Genomic DNA, 11,194 nt, shown 5'->3' on the forward strand with positions numbered 1-11,194 from the left:
GCTGTGGTTATCTTACCTCTTCCTTCTCCTGCAGGATCAGACCAACAACTACGATGTTGATAGGGTGTTTTGTAATGTGCTTTGCTGTGGTTATCTTACCTCTTCCTTCTCCTGCAGGATCAGACCAACCACTACGATGTTGTAATGGTGTTTTGTAACGTGCCTGAGCTGTGGTTATCTTACCTCTTCCTTCTCCTGCAGGATCAGACCAACCACTACGATGTTGATAGGGTGTTTTGTAACGTGCTGAGCTGTGGTTATCTTACCTCTTCCTTCTCCTGCAGGATCAGACCAACCACTACGATGTTGTAATGGTGTTTTGTAACGTGCTGAGCTGTGGTTATCTTACCTCTTCCTTCTCCTGCAGGATCAGACCAACCACTACGATGTTGTAATGGTGTGTTGTAACGTGCCTGAGCTGTGGTTATCTTACCTCTTCCTTCTCCTGCAGGATCAGACCAACCACTACGATGTTGTAATGGTGTTTTGTAACGTGCCTGAGCTGTGGTTATCTTACCTCTTCCTTCTCCTGCAGGATCAGACCAACCACTACGATGTTGTAATGGTGTTTTGTAACGTGCTGAGCTGTGGTTATCTTACCTCTTCCTTCTCCTGCAGGATCAGACCAACCACTACGATGTTGTAATGGTGTTTTGTAACGTGCCTGAACTGTGGTTATCTTACCTCTTCCTTCTCCTGCAGGATCAGACCAACAACTACGATGTTGATAGGGTTTCCAATGCTGGCATCATGAAACAACCCCGACACCTGAAACAGAATGGACATGATTTAGACTCAGACGGGATCAATCAATCATCCTAATATGAAACTGTGAAATGAAACAAGTACACTGACATTAGCTAAAGCGTCTGACAGATTGAAGATGAGTTTCCATTTGAGTATTATGTTAATAATAACATGTTGATTTCATTATCTGTGATAATAAAAGGCATTAGAGGTACGTCACGAAACTGTTCTGACACAATGCATCAAACGCAGACCTAATCATGTTAGACATGATAATGCACTTAGTCGGGTCATGCAGACCCAGACAGGAAGAAACACAGAGCCGTCCACTCCTATCTGAAAACAAGCCCACACACCTCCTGATAGATGGAGAGAGAGGATGGTGAGAGAGAGGATGGTGAGAGAGGATGGCGAGAGAGGATGGAGAGAGAGGATGGAGAGAGGGGATGGTGAGAGAGGATGGAGAGAGAGAGATGGAGAGAGAGAGGATGGTGAGAGAGGATGGAGAGAGAGAGGATGTGAGAGAGGATGGCGAGAGAGGATGGAGAGAGAGCGATGGAGAGAGAGAGATGGAGAGAGAGGATGGAGAGAGAGGATGGAGAGAGAGAGGATGGAGAGAGGATGTGAGAGAGAGGATGGAGAGAGGGGATGGTGAGAGAGGATGGAGAGAGAGAGATGGCGAGAAAGAGGATGGAGAGAGAGGATGGAGAGAGAGAGGATGAGAGAGGATAGATAGAGGATGGAGGGAGAGGATGGAGAGAGAGCAGATGGAGAGAGAGCAGATGGAGAGAGAGAGGATGGAGAGAGAGGGTGGAGAGAGAGGGTGGAGAGAGAGGATGGAGAGAGAGAGATGGAGAGAGAGAGGATGAGAGAGAGGATGGAGAGAGAGAGAGGGGATGGTGAGAGAGAGAGATATGATGGTGAGAGAGATAGAGAGAGAGAGAAATGGAGAGTGAGAGGATGGAGAGAGAGATAGAGGATGGAGAGAGAGAGAGAGAGAGAGAGAGAGAGAGAAGATGGAGAGAGAGAGCGGATGGAGAGAGAGAGAGAGGATGGAGAGAGAGAGCGAGGATGGAGAGAGAGGAGAGAGAGAGGGAGGATGGATGGAGAGAGAGAGAGGATGGAGAGAGAGAGAGGATGGAGAGAGAGAGAGAGAGGATGGAGAAAGAGAGAGAGAGGATGGAGAGAGGGAGAGGATGGCGAGAGAGAGAGAGAGGATGGAGAGAGAGAGAGAGGATTGAGCGAGAGAGAGGGAGAGGATGGAGAGAGAGAGAGAGAGGGGATGGAGAGAGAGAGAGGATGGAGAGAGAGAGAGAGGATGGAGAGAGAGAGAGAGAGAGAGAGAGAGAGAGAGAGAGAGAGGATGGAGAGAGACCTGCTAATCTTCCTTTTCCTTGAGAGGGTTCCTTCATTTCTCTGCTCCATCTGTTGAAATGAGAAAGTGCAGCGATAATGGTCCACAACCAGATTATATTAATCAGGTTTGTCCATTTCACCGCTGCAGGTCCCACGCAGATGATTGCAATTCTCCCTGTCAAGCCATTAGTGTGAGATCTATTTAGCGTCTGATAACATTAACGTGGAACTTAATGTAAATGTCACAATACAAAATAACACCTCTCTACCAGGTACGTTTGAGACGGGGTGCAGGTAGGGGGGCTATAAGGAAGCCCCGAAGTGCAACGATCAACGATAAACACCTCCTGTTACCATTATTAAACTTCAAACAAACCAGGGCGCTATTTGATTAGGCTGAACTCTGTGATCAATAAATCCTGTTTAATGTGTGTGAGAGAGAGAGGAGAGTGAGAGGAGAGAGAGAGAAGAGAGAGAGATGGAGAGAGAGAGAGAGAGCGAGAGAGTGAGAGAAGAGAGAGAGAGAGAAGAGAGAGAGAGAGAGAGAGAGAGGGGGGAGAGAGACAGGGAGAGAGAGAGAGAGAGAGAGAGAGAGAGAGAGAGAGAGAGAGAGAGAGAGAGAGAGAGAGAGAGGGGGGGGGAGAGAGACAGAGAGACAGGGAGAGAGAGAGAGAGAGAGAGAGAGAGAGAGAGAGAGAGAGAGAGACAGAGAGAGATGGAGAGAGAGAGAGAGAGAGACCACTCTGTACTGTGTCTGTCTGTCTGTGCGCCTGGTCTGTAAAGTAATACAACACCTTCCATAGCGGTATCACTGTAGCCTATTTAATATGGACCTGATAGTGTCTCATTACTTTAAATCAGAGCCCCATGGGCCCTCTCTCTCCATGGACCCTCTCTCCCCATGGGCCCTCTCTCCCCATGGGCCTTCTCTCTCCATGGACCCTCTCTCCGCATGGGCCCTCTCTCCCCATGGGCCCTCTCTCCCCATGGGCCCTTTCTCCCCATGGGCCTTCTCTCTCCATGGACTCTCTTGCCCCATGGGCCCTCTCTCCCCATGGGCCATCTCTCCCCATGGACCCTCTCTCCCCATGGGCCCTCTCTCCACATGGGCCTTCTCTCTCCATGGGCCCTCTCTCTCCATGGACCCTCTCTCCCCATGGGCCTTCTCTCTCCATGGGCCCTCTCTCTCCATGGACCCTCTCGCCCCATGGGCCATTTCTCCCCATGGGCCCTGTCTCCCCATGGGCCTTCTCTCTCCATGGGCCCTCTCTCTCCATGGACCCTCTCTCCCCAAAGGCCCTCTCTCCCCATGGGCCCTCTCTCCCCATGGGCCCTGTCTCCACATGGGCCCTGTCTCCCCATGGGCCCTCTCTCACCATTGGCCCCTCTCTGCCCATGGGCCCTGTCTCCACATGGGCTATGTCTCCCCATGGGCCCTCTCTCTCCATGGACCCTCTCTCCCCAAAGGCCCTCTCTCCCCATGGGCCCTCTCTCCACATGGGCCCTGTCTCCCCATGGGCCCTCTCTCTCCATGGACCCTCTCTCCCCATGGGCCCACTCTCCCCATGGGCCCTGTCTCCCCATGGGCCTTCTCTCTCCACATGGGCCCTGTCTCCCCATGGGCCCACTCTCCCCATGGGCCCTCTCTCCCCATAGGCCCTGTTTCCCCATGGGCCCTTTCTCCCCATGGGCCCTGTTTCCCCATGGGCCCTCTCTCCCCATGGGCCCTCTCTCCCCATGGGCCCTGTCTCCCCATGGGCCCTCTCTCCCCATGGGCCCTGTCTCCCCATGGGCCTTCTCTCTCCATGGACCCTCTCGCCCCATGGGCCCTCTCTCCCCATGGGCCCTCTCTCCCCATGGACCCTGTCTCCCCAATGGCCCCTCTCTCCCCATGGGCCCTGTCTCCCCATGGGCCCTTTCTCCCTGTGGGCCCTGTCTCCCCATGGGGCCTCTCTCTCCATGGACCCTCTCTCCCCAAAGGCCCTCTCTCCCCATGGGCCCTCTCTCCCCATGGGCCCTGTCTCCACATGGGCCCTCTCTCCACATGGGCCCTGTCTCCCCATGGGCCCTCTCTAACCAAAGGGCCCTCTCTTCCCATGGGCCCTGTCTCTCCATGGGCCCTCTCTCCCCATGGGCCCTCTCTCCCCATGGGCCCTGTCTCCCCATGGGCCCTCTCTCCCCAAGGGCCCTGTCTCCGCATGGGCCCTGTCTCCACATGGGCCCTGTCTCCACATGGGCCCTGTTTCCCCATGGGTCCTCTCTCCCCATGGGCCCTGTCTCCCCATGGGCACTCTATCCCCATGGGCCCTGTTTCCCCATGGGCCCTTTCTCCCCATGGGCCCTGTTTCCCAATGGGCCCTCTCTCCCCATGGGCCCTGTTTCCCCATGGGCCCTCTCTCCCCATGGGCCCTCTCTCCACATGGGCCCTGTCTCCCCATGGGCCCTCTCTCTCCATGGACCCTCTCTCCCCATGGGCCCACTCTCCCCATGGGCCCTGTCTCCCCATGGGCCTTCTCTCTCCACATGGGCCCTGTCTCCCCATGGGCCCACTCTCCCCATGGGCCCTCTCTCCCCATAGGCCCTGTTTCCCCATGGGCCCTTTCTCCCCATGGGCCCTGTTTCCCCATGGGCCCTCTCTCCCCATGGGCCCTCTCTCCCCATGGGCCCTGTCTCCCCATGGGCCCTCTCTCCCCATGGGCCCTGTCTCCCCATGGGCCTTCTCTCTCCATGGACCCTCTCGCCCCATGGGCCCTCTCTCCCCATGGGCCCTCTCTCCCCATGGACCCTGTCTCCCCAATGGCCCTCTCTCCCCATGGGCCCTGTCTCCCCATGGGCCCTTTCTCCCTGTGGGCCCTGTCTCCCCATGGGGCCTCTCTCTCCATGGACCCTCTCTCCCCAAAGGCCCTCTCTCCCCATGGGCCCTCTCTCCCCATGGGCCCTGTCTCCACATGGGCCCTCTCTCCACATGGGCCCTGTCTCCTCATGGGCCCTCTCTAACCAAAGGGCCCTCTCTTCCCATGGGCCCTGTCTCTCCATGGGCCCTCTCTCCCCATGGGCCCTCTCTCCCCATGGGCCCTGTCTCCCCATGGGCCCTCTCTCCCCAAGGGCCCTGTCTCCGCATGGGCCCTGTCTCCACATGGGCCCTGTCTCCACATGAGCCCTGTTTCCCCATGGGTCCTCTCTCCCCATGGGCCCTGTCTCCCCATGGGCCCTCTATCCCCATGGGCCCTGTTTCCCCATGGGCCCTTTCTCCCCATGGGCCCTGTTTCCCAATGGGCCCTCTCTCCCCATGGGCCCTGTTTCCCCATGGGCCCTTTCTCCCCATGGGCCCTGTTTCCCCATGGGCCCTCTCTCCCCATGGGCCCTGTCTCCCCATGGGCCCTGTCTCCCCATGGGCCCTGTTTCCCCATGGGCCCTGTCTCCCCATGGGCCCTGTTTCCCCATGGGCCCTGTCTCCCCATGGGCCCTGTTTCCCCATGGGCCCTGTCTCCCCATGGGCCCTGTCTCCCCATGGGCCCTCTCTCCCCATGGGCCCTCTCTCCTAATGGACTCTAGTCAAAAGGAGTGCACTATGTAGGAAATAATCTGCCATTTTGGGACGGAACCACAGTATTTATACACTCCTGTGTTGTCTACACTAGGCTCAGTGTTACCGCTGTCCTGGTCAGTAAGAGAGAGAGGGGAGCATTGGGACTTGAAAGAATTTCATTAATTTCGCCTGGAGTTGATAAATATAATATCTCTAAGCTCATTGGTCGCTTCCGCCAGCTGGATTGAGTCACCGCTAGGGGACGAAGCCGCACGGAAGTGTTCTTAAAATCACACACACACACACACACACACACACACACACACACACACACACACACACACACACACACACACACACACACACACACACACACACACACACACTGAAATGTTCTTAACAGGAGGAGATCCTAGTTTAGTACCCAAATGGTACCCTATTCCCTAAGTAGATCACTACTTATAGGGGCTCTGGTAAAAAAAAGCAGTGCACTTTATAGAGAATAGGTTACCATTTGGGACGTAAAGCTCCCGGGCCGTCACTTAAAGACCGGAACTACTTCTCTACCAGAAAATACAGCTCCTGCTTCTGCCTTTTATTCTCAACACTCTGATTGAAACAAGATGTAAAATATAACAATGAACCATGGTCGCTTTTGTGCTTTAATTCTGCCTCCCAAATGTGCTATGGTCAAAAGTCATGTACTATGTAGGGAATTGATGCCAATTGGGACTCAAGTCATATTCTCCTGCACAGTTTTTGAGGGTATTTTTTGTGTTGGTCATACCTCTGGTCTTCGTAGAACTGCAAACCTCCATGTCTGTTTTTTTTTGTGACTTCTTTACAGATTTTTAGAGGACCGACTGAGTCTTTCTACACAGCAATTACCGTTACCAATCAAACGGCATACTTATTACATGTTATGCTGCATTTCATTTACGTAAAACAGGTGTTTTACATTAGCATCCTGTCAGATTACTGGCACACTGAAATAACCAGCATCTGGATCAAATTTAAATTTATATTTTGAATTACAAAAAAGAAAGAAGCACAATTTTTTGGTCTAAAAACCAGGTAATCTGAGGGGATTAGGTTTGTAGATGGCTGCCCAGGTAATCTGAGGAGATTAGGTTTGTAGATGGCTGCCCAGGTAATCTGAGGAGATTAGGTTTGTAGATGGCTGCCCAGGTAATCTGAGGGGATTAGGTTTGTAGATGGCTGCCCAGGTAATCTGAGGGGATTAGGTTTGTAGATGGCTGCCCAGGTAATCTGAGGAGATGAGGTTTGTAGATGACCGCCCAGGTAATCTGAGGAGATGAGGTTTGTAGATGACCGCCCAGGTAATGTGAGGAGATGAGGTTTGTAGATGACCGCCCAGGTAATCTGAGGAGATGAGGTTTGTAGATGACCGCCCAGGTAATGTGAGGAGATGAGGTTTGTAGATGACCGCCCAGGTAATCTGAGGAGATGAGGTTTGTAGATGACCGCACAGGTAATCTGAGGGGATTAAGTTTGTAGATGGCTGCCCAGGTAATCTGAGGGGATTAGGTTTGTAGATGACCGCCCAGGTAATCTGAGGAGATGAGGTTTGTAGATGACCGCCCAGGTAATCTGAGGAGATGAGGTTTGTAGATGACCGCCCAGGTAATGTGAGGAGATGAGGTTTGTAGATGACCGCCCAGGTAATCTGAGGAGATTAGGTTTGTAGATGACCGCCCAGGTAATCTGAGGAGATGAGGTTTGTAGATGGCTGCCCAGGTAATGTGAGGAGATGAGGTTTGTAGATGACCGCCCAGGTAATGTGAGGAGATGAGGTTTGTAGATGACCGCCCAGGTAATCTGAGGAGATGAGGTTTGTAGGTGGCCACCCAGGTAATCTGAGGGGATTAGGTTTGTAGATGGCTGCCCAGGTAATGTGAGGAGATGAGGTTTGTAGATGGCTGCCCAGGTAATCTGAGGGGATTAGGTTTGTAGATGGCTGCCCAGGTAATCTGAGGGGATTAGGTTTGTAGATGGCTGCCCAGGTAATCTGAGGAGATGAGGTTTGTAGATGACCGCCCAGGTAATCTGAGGAGATGAGGTTTGTAGATGACCGCCCAGGTAATGTGAGGAGATGAGGTTTGTAGATGACCGCCCAGGTAATCTGAGGAGATGAGGTTTGTAGATGACCGCCCAGGTATTGTGAGGAGATGAGGTTTTGTAGATGACCGCCCAGGTAATCTGAGGAGATGAGGTTTGTAGATGACCGCACAGGTAATCTGAGGGGATTAGGTTTGTAGATGGCTGCCCAGGTAATCTGAGGGGATTAGGTTTGTAGATGACCGCCCAGGTAATCTGAGGAGATGAGGTTTGTAGATGACCGCCCAGGTAATCTGAGGAGATGAGGTTTGTAGATGACCGCCCAGGTAATGTGAGGAGATGAGGTTTGTAGATTACTGCCCAGGTAATCTGAGGAGATGAGGTTTGTAGATGACCGCCCAGGTAATCTGAGGAGATGAGGTTTGTAGATGACCGCCCAGGTAATCTGAGGAGATGAGGTTTGTAGATGGCTGCCCAGGTAATGTGAGGAGATGAGGTTTGTAGATGACCGCCCAGGTAATGTGAGGAGATGAGGTTTGTAGGTGGCCACCCAGGTAATCTGAGGGGATTAGGTTTGTAGATGGCTGCCCAGGTAATGTGAGGAGATGAGGTTTGTAGATGACCGTCCAGGTAATGTGAGGAGATGAGGTTTGTAGATGACCGCCCAGGTAATCTGAGGAGATGAGGTTTGTAGATGGCCACCCAGGTAATCTGAGGAAATTAGGTTTGTAGGTGGCCACCCAGGTAATCTGAGGAGATGAGGTTTGTAGGTGGCCACCCAGGTAATCTGAGGAGATGAGGTTTGTAGATGGCTGCCCAGGTAATCTGAGGAGATGAGGTTTGTAGGTGGCTGCCCAGGTAATCTGAGGAGATTAGGTTTGTAGATGGCTACCCAGGTAATCTGAGGATTACAAAAACAAAACGAGCAACTACACACCTGAGGCCAAGGAAAGGCAAAACAAGCAACTACACACCTGAGGCCAAGCAAAGTCAAAACAAGCAACTACACACCTGAGGCCAAGGAAAGTCAAAACAAGCATCTACACACCTGAGGCCAAGCAAAGTCAAAACAAGCAACTACACACCTGAGGCCAAGGAAAGTCGAAACAAGCATCTACACACCTGAGGCCAAGGAAAGTCAAAACAAGCATCTACAAATCAAATCAAATCAAATTTATTTATATAGCCCTTCGTACATCAGCTGATATCTCAAAGTGCTGTACAGAAACCCAGCCTAAAACCCCAAACAGTAAGCAATGCAGGTGTAGAAGCACGGTGGCTAGGAAAAACTCCCTAGAAAGGCCAAAACCTAGGAAGAAACCTAGAGAGGAACCAGGCTATGTGGGGTGGCCAGTCCTCTTCTGGCTGTGCCGGGTGGAGATTATAACAGAACATGGCCAAGATGTTCAAATGTTCATAAATGACCAGCATGGTCATATAATAATAAGGCAGAACAGTTGAAACTGGAGCAGCAGCACGGTCAGGTGGACTGGGGATAGCAAGGAGTCATCATGTCAGGTAGTCCTGGGGCATGGTCCTAGGGCTCAGGTACTCCGAGAGAGAGAAAGAAAGAGAGAATTGGAGAGAGCATATGTGGGGTGGCCAGTCCTCTTCTGTCTGTGCTGGGTGGAGATTATAACAGAGCATGGCCAAGATGTTCAAATGTTCATAAATGACCAGCATGGTCAAATAATAATAAGGCAGAACAGTTGAAACTGGAGCAGCAGCACGGCCAGGTGGACTGGGGACAGCAAGGAGTCATCATGTCAGGTAGTCCTGGGGCATTGTCCTAGGGCTCAGGTCCTCCGAGAGAGAGAGAGAAAGAGAGAAAGAGAGAATTAGAGAACGCACACTTAGATTCACACAGGACACCGAATAGGACAGGAGAGGTACTCCAGATATAACAAACTGACCCTAGCCCCCCGACACATAAACTACTGCAGCATAAATACTGGAGGCTGAGACAGGAGGGGTCAGGAGACACTGTGGCCCCATCCGAGGACACCCCCGGACAGGGTCATACAGGAAGGATATAACCCCACCCACTCTGCCAAAGCACAGCCCCCACACCACTAGAGGGATATCTTCAACCACCAACTTACCATCCTGAGACAAGGCCGAGTATTGCCCACAAAGATCTCCGCCATGGCACAACCCAAGGGGGGGCGCCAACCCAGACAGGATGACCACAACAGTGAATCAATCCACTCAGGTGACGCACCCCTTCCAGGGACGGCATGAGAGAGCCCCAGTAAGCCAGTGACTCAGCCGCTGTAATAGGGTTAGAGGCAGAGAATCCCAGTGGAAAGAGGGGAACCGGCCAGGCAGAGACAGCAAGGGCGGTTCGTTGCTCCAGAGCCTTTCCGTTCACCTTCCCACTCCTGGCCAGACTACACTCAATCATATGACCCACTGAAGAGATAAGTCTTCAGTAAAGACTTAAAGGTTGAGACCGAGTTTGCGTCTCTGACAGGGGTAGGCAGACCGTTCCATAAAAATTGAGCTCTATAGGAGAAGCCCTGCCTCCAGCTGTTTGCTTAGAAATTCTAGGGACAATTAGGAGGCCTGCGTCTTGTGACCGTAGCGTACGTGTAGGTATGTACGGCAGGACCAAATCAGAGAGATAGGTAGGAGCAAGCCCATGTAATGATTTGTAGGTTAGCAGTAAAACTTTGAAATCAGCCCTTGCTTTGACAGGAAGCCAGTGTAGGGAGGCTAGCACTGGAGTAATATGATCAAATTTTTTGGTTCTAGTCAGGATTCTAGCAGCTGTATTTAGCACCAACTGAAGTTTATTTAGTGCTTTATCCGGGTAGCCGGAAAGTAGAGCATTGCAGTTGTCTAACCTAGTAGTGACAAAAGCATGGATAAATTTTTCTGCATCATTTTTGGAAAGAAAGTTTCATATTTTTGCAATGTTACGTAGATGGAAAAAAGCTGTCCTTGAAATGGTCTTGATATGTTCTTCAAAAGAGAGATCAGGGTCCAGAGTAACGCCGAGGTCCTTCACAGTTTTATTTGAGACGACTGTACAACCATTAAGATTAATTGTCAGATTCAACAGAAGATCTCTTTGTTTCTTGGGACCTAGAACAAGCATCTCTGTTTTGTCCGAGTTTAAAAGTAGAAAGTTTGCAGCCATCCACTTCCTTATGTCTGAAACACATGCTTCTAGCAAGGGCAATTTTGGGGCTTCACCATGTTTCATTGAAATGTACAGCTGTGTGTCATCCGCATAGCAGTGAAAGTTAACATTATGTTTTCGAATAACATCCCCAAGAGGTAAAATATATAGTGAAAACAATAGTGGTCCTAAAACGGAACCTTGAGGAACACCAAAATTTACAGTTGATTTGTCAGAGGACAAAACATTCACAGAGATAAACTGATATCTTTCCGACAGATAAGATCTAAACCAGGCCAGAACTTGTCCGTGTTGACCAATTTGGGTTTCCAATCTCTCCAAAAGAATGTGGTGATCGA

The sequence above is a fragment of the Oncorhynchus kisutch genome, linkage group LG11, assembly GCF_002021735.2.
Source record: "Oncorhynchus kisutch isolate 150728-3 linkage group LG11, Okis_V2, whole genome shotgun sequence".
NCBI classification, from domain to species: Eukaryota; Metazoa; Chordata; class Actinopteri; order Salmoniformes; family Salmonidae; genus Oncorhynchus; species Oncorhynchus kisutch.